Source organism: Triticum aestivum, chromosome 3D (genome assembly GCF_018294505.1).
Source record: "Triticum aestivum cultivar Chinese Spring chromosome 3D, IWGSC CS RefSeq v2.1, whole genome shotgun sequence".
In the NCBI taxonomy this organism is placed as follows: domain Eukaryota; kingdom Viridiplantae; phylum Streptophyta; class Magnoliopsida; order Poales; family Poaceae; genus Triticum; species Triticum aestivum.
The window spans coordinates 182,898,493-182,904,487 of NC_057802.1; positions in this window are offsets into that span (position 1 = coordinate 182,898,493).

Sequence of the window (5,995 nt, forward strand, 5' to 3'; positions counted from 1 at the left end):
CTAGTATCGACAGGAGTGCGAGATGATTGACAGTCAAGCATACCAGCACGATTAAGAAGATCAAGAATATACTGGCGTTGGGAAAGAAAAAGGCTGGAGGAATCTCGAACAACAGCAATGCCTAAGAAATGATGAAGGAGTCCTAGGTCAGTCATAGAAAATTCAGATCTAAGAAGAGAGACAATATGATGTAAGAACTTTTGAGAGGAGGCGGTAAGAATGATATCATCTACATAGAGAAGTAAATAGGCAGTGTCAGAAGTTTGATGATACACAAAAAGAGAGGTGTCAGAGAGAGATGGAGTGAAGCCTATTGTTTGAATGAAGGAGGAGAAGCGTTGAAACCAAGCTCGTGGGGCCTGTTTAAGACCGTAGAGAGATTTCTGAAGAAGAAATACATGAGTTGGAAAGGATGGATTTTCAAAACCCAGAGGTTGCTGGCAGTAGACAGTTTCTTGAAGGGAACCATGAAGGAAAGCATTTTTCACATCAAGTTGGTGAATGGGCCATGAAGAGGAGACAGCAACACTAAGAACGGTGCGAATGGTGCTAGGTTTAACAACAGGAGAGAAGGTTTCTTCGTAATCAATTCCTTGTTGCTGAGAAAAGCCACGACAAACCCACCTGGCTTTATATCGTGAGAGGCTCCCATCGGAGTGGAACTTTTGGCGAAAAATCCATTTGCCAGAAACAATATTTGTATTGGGAGGACGAGGAACAAGTTGCCAGGTGTTGTTTTGAAGTAAAGCATTATATTCTTCTTGCATGGCAGCGGCCCAATTGGGATCAAGTAGAGCAGTTTTGTAATTCTTTGGAAGAGAAGTGAGAGATACGGAGGTATGAAGGTTTAGGCGGTCTTGGGGTTGATGAAATCCTGATTTGGTCCTAGTACGCATGCGATGATCATTAATCGGGGCTGCTGTAGGAATAGCACGAGGGGGTAAGGTGGGTACTGGTGAGTCCGGCGCAGCGGAAGAGTCGGACGAAGGAGTAGGGCTGGGTGGTGGAGTGGGAGCAGGGCTGGGTGGTGGAGTGAGAGGAGGGGCCGGGGGTGTTGGGGAGGGAGCAGGGGTCGGGGGTGTTGGGGACGTCTCAGGTGGGATGAGTGTATGGTTGGGATTGGCTATGGTGGGTGTTAATGGTGGTGGTGATAAGTTGTGTTCGGCAGGTAGGGGAGTATATAGTTGGAAAGGACGGGGAGAGGGGGTGTTTGCGGAGCTAGGGGTGTTGGATGGTGTAGTAGTGCGTTGTGAGAAAGGAAAAATGTGCTCAGCAAACGTGACATGACGAGAGACATGAACGTGTCCGGTGTGAAGGTCGAGACAGCGATAGCCTTTGTGCTCGTCAGAGAAGCCGAAAAAAGCACATGGGATAGAGCGTGGTGACAATTTATTTGCAGAAGTGGCGTAGGCATTGGGAAAACAGAGACAGCCGAAAACACGAACCGCGGAGTAGTCGGGGTGGGAAAGAAAGAGGGAATAATAGGGAGTAGTGTTGGGTTTATTTTTAGAAGGTCGAATATTTAGAAGGAAGGTGGCCATGTGTAGGGCTTCAGCCCAAAACTTGGGAGGCATAGATGATTGAATGAGGAGAGTGCGAACTATATCATTGAGGGTGCGAAGAGAGCGTTCTGCTTTACCATTTTGAGGGGAGGTGTAGGGACATGAGAACCTAAGCAGGATGCCATGTTGTAAGAAGAAAGTACGATTTTTAATGTTATCAAACTCGCGACCATTGTCACATTGGATAAAGCGAATTGGGAGGAAGAAGTGAACACACACATAGCGTTGAAAATTAAGGAAAAGAGAATGGACCTCGGATTTGTTGCGTAGAGGAAAAGTCCAGACAAAGTGGGTGAAATCATCTAGGATAACAAGGTAGTATTTAAAACCCGAAACACTTGCAATGGGAGAGGTCCGTAAATCACAATGTATTAATTCAAAGGGATAAGTGCTACAAGAACTAGAGGAACTAAAGGGAACACGCACATGTTTGCCTAATTGACAAGACTCGCAAAACACAGAATTATGAGAGTCCCTATTACATGGTATGGTAAATTCACTAAGCATAGAAGCTAAGACGGCGGGGTTGGGATGGCCCAAGCGACGATGCCAGAGATCGACGGAGGCCAGCATGGATGTTGGAGGGGTGGCGGCAGGAACTCCATTAAGAGAATAAAGATCACCGGAGCTATTGAAGCGAGCGATCTCGGCCTTGGTCAGGTAATCCTTCACAGATAGACTAAAAGGGTCAAATTTAGCCGAAACTAGATTGTCGCAAGTAAATTGGCGAACAGAGATAAGATTTTTAATGAGGGCGGGTGCAACTAGAACATCGCGAAGTAAAAGAGGTTTGGTGGAAGAGGGAAGTTGAGCCTGACCAACACAATATATAGGAATAGATGATCCATCTCCAAGGATAATGGAAGGGAAAGGAGATTTAGTGCAAGAAGATAACCAATTACTAGATGCACACATATGACTAGAGGCCCCTGAATCAAAGATCCAATCCGTACCTGAGTTTCCTTGTGCAGCAAAGTTATTCATGGCCTGGAGAAAGGCAGCTTGATCCCAGCTCGGCGTCGCAGGTGAGGGTGGCGTTGGAAGCAGTGCCGGCGGATACGATGGTGAAGGCAGTAGGGCCGGCTGGGGAGTGTAGTAGGCATTGGCCGGCTGTGGTGGAGATCAAGCTGCCTTCAATGGTAGTAGTTGTGGGCGGCGAGATCAAGAACTATGGGGATGTAGGGGCTGACGTCGGAGATTGTGTCAGCAAGAGATATTGGTGCGGCGAGGATGGGTGCAGGGTAGTTTTGTGGAGCTATGGTGAGGGCCGAGAGAGAAGCGGCCGCGGCGTTGGCAGCCTTGGCGATGAGTGCGGCCCGACGCTCGAAGTAGCCGGGCGGCGGCGGCGGTGGCGTTGGCGGAGCCATACCCTAAACCCTGGGACCGGCATCTGATACCATGAAAGCTGAATAAAACTGTTGCTTATTGATGATTTGGTGCGGCATACAAGAGTATATAAGAGGGTACAAACCGACTTGGGGTAGGGGTACAAAACTAACTTGGACTAAAAGTCGTATACCATAATGACTACTCTAACAAATAGGGCTCCATGGAGGCCGAGACGCAAAACGCCTCCACCCTGGATAAACGGATTATACCCTCTGGTCAGCCCGTCATTGATCCTGACGGTGACCCGTTATCCAAGCGCCAGGATGTATGGCGGTAGTAAAAGGGTCACATCCGGTTAAACTTTCAAACAAAGGTCAAATTGCGCCAAAGTTTCGTCAAAAGGTCAAAATAGTGGTTTTGGACCGGGATGCGCACGCGGGGAGAACATGGGCAATGGCGAAATCACTAATTAAGGAGTACTCGATGCAAAGAACACTCCACTTTCCTAGGTCGCGACAAGTGGCGCACATGCAGCGCGCCACTTGTCGTAACCTGGGAGTTTTCCCTTTTTTCGTAGATCCGTTTTATTCAAAACGTTTTATCTCTTAAACCGTGCGTCCAAATCTTGAACCGTTTTCACCATTGGATTCTTCGCGTCGAGATCTTCAAAAATAGATCCCATGTTGATAGGTTCTGACGAACTTTTTTTTCACGAAAAAAACGGACGAAAAAACCGGGGCGAAAAAACTGAACCGAGAGCACGGTTTTTTTCCTTTTCCGAAAGAGGCACGCCCGTGCCTCTCGCGAAATCACAACCGTGCCTCTCGTGGAAGCAAAATCTTGACTCCCGTGGAAGGAAAAAAACAGAAAACGCGTTTTTTTTCGTTTCCGAGAGGCATGGCCGTGACTCTCGCGAAAGTACAACCGTGCCTCCTGCGAAAGCAAAACCGTGACTCTCACGAAAGAAAAAAACAGAAAACGCGTATTTTTTTCCCTTTCCGAGAGGCACGGCCGTGACTTTCGCGAAAGCACAACCGTGCCTCTCGCGGAAGCAAATCGTGACTCTCACGAAAGAAAAAACAACAGAAAACGTGTTTTGTTTTTCCCTTTCCGAGAGGCACGGTCGTGACTCTCGCGAAAGCACAACCGTGCCTCTCGCGGAAGCAAAACCGTGACTCTCGCGAAAGAAAAAAAACAGAAAACGCGTTTTTTTTCGTTTTCGAAAGGCACGGCCGTGACTCTCGCTAAAGCACAACCGTGCCTCTCGCGGAGGAAAAACCGTGACTTTCGCGAAAGGAAAAAAAAAACGCGTTTTTTCGCACAAATTTTTTTTTTTAATTTTTTTATCGAAAAGCTAAGAAAGACCGGGGGGAAACCAAAACGTCAAAAAAACCCGGGGAAAAACCGTTCAAAAAGCCGAAAACGCGTGCGGAAAAATAAAAAAAACAAAATCCAAAGGAAGCGTCCAGAGCGCGACACGTAGCGAATGGCTGAGAGCGCGCCAAGTGGCGCTGATCGTTGCGAGGCTCCCGAAGGAGCGCTCGTTAACTAGTTGCTCCCGGGCGATGGGTTTCGATTTTCACCGTGCACACGCTACTCCGTGCAGATTCTAGGCTAATTGGGCTTTTCCAAGGTCCAAACGTGGCCCAATCCAGCCCATTGTCTCTCCCGAATGTACCTCTTGTTCCTACCCCTAAAAAAAAGAAATCCAGTCTTGTTCCTACCCCTAAAAAGAAAAATTCCAGTCTTGTTCCTCCTACGACACAGAATTATAGATGCCGCGCCGCCGCTGGCCTGGATTGAACTGACTACACCCGCCATCGCCACCGCCTGCCTGCTAGAGGAAGGATAGGTAGGGAGAGAGACTACTCCGCCACCAGCGACCGACCCTGCTCAGAGCACGGGCTCGGCTCGGCTCGCTGGCAGACGCGGCCTCCTCCCTCCCTCAGGGTCAAGCAGCAGGTCTGAAACATAACGCAAGTCTCAAACACCCTTCATTACCTGAAGGCACGCACACTGAGGCCTCATTTGGTTGCAGTGTATCCCGGGGGGATCCCGGCCTTTTCCCTGGGGGAGGAAGCCACGGGCCGACTTCGCCCCGGGCCGCCCAAGGCGCCATTTGGTAGCGCACTGTCGGGAGGGACCCCCGCCCTTTCCACGGCCGTTCCCAGGGAGCGATTTCCTGATCTCAACAGGTCGGGCAGGAAATCCATGAGAAGCGATGAGCCGATGACGCTGACTCAGATCCTCCCGAGCTTCTCCGCGACTGCCTGTCTCCTCGGACGAACAGCAACGAGACACCTAATCGAAAACTTAGCTCTCCGCTTCTTCAGTTTTTTGTTTCCCAGGTCTACCGTCGGCCAAATGAGGATGTTGATCTTCCACGGGATGTCAGTTTGCATAAGATGATTTCACCCCGGGGGGCTCTTCCCTGGGAATAGCTCCCCTAGCATCCAAATTAAGCCTGAGAGGATGATGGGCAATTCTGCCCCTGGATGGATACTCAACAAACGCCACATTGTATGTACAACAAAAATGTTGTGAGGTGACAAATCAAATTATATGTCAAAATGACACGAAAACAAAGAACATGTACAGCTCAAGTACTCCTAGTAGATTCTGTTAGAGTATACGTAGTGTACCTGCGTACGGATTGTGTATACGGCACGACCTCTGGTCTGTGCGTGCGTGAGAGTAGTGGGCATGCTGTTAGCCCACGATCGCCTGTAGTGGCACATGAACCTCTATAAAACTGTATATAACCTTAGCCTGCAGAGCTAATGAATGTGTGTTGAATCCCATCGCTTCTTCCTCTTCCATCATGGTATCAGATACCGTCGACCAGGCCAATCCCTTTGCTCCGGTCGTCGATCCCGCTTCCGCTGCCATGGGTGACCACCCCAGCCCTCCTCCCTCTCCTACTGCTAGCGACTCCGGCGCTCCCGTCGCTCCTCCCCCATCTCCAGCGCTCCTCCCCGCCGTGCCACCGGCTGCTCCCGCTCCGCCTGCCGCCATCGCGCCGACGCCCGTGTCCCCGCTCCCCTCTTCAGTGCTTCAGACCATCGACATACGCCGCCACGTCCCCGTCACTCTCGATCTCCTTG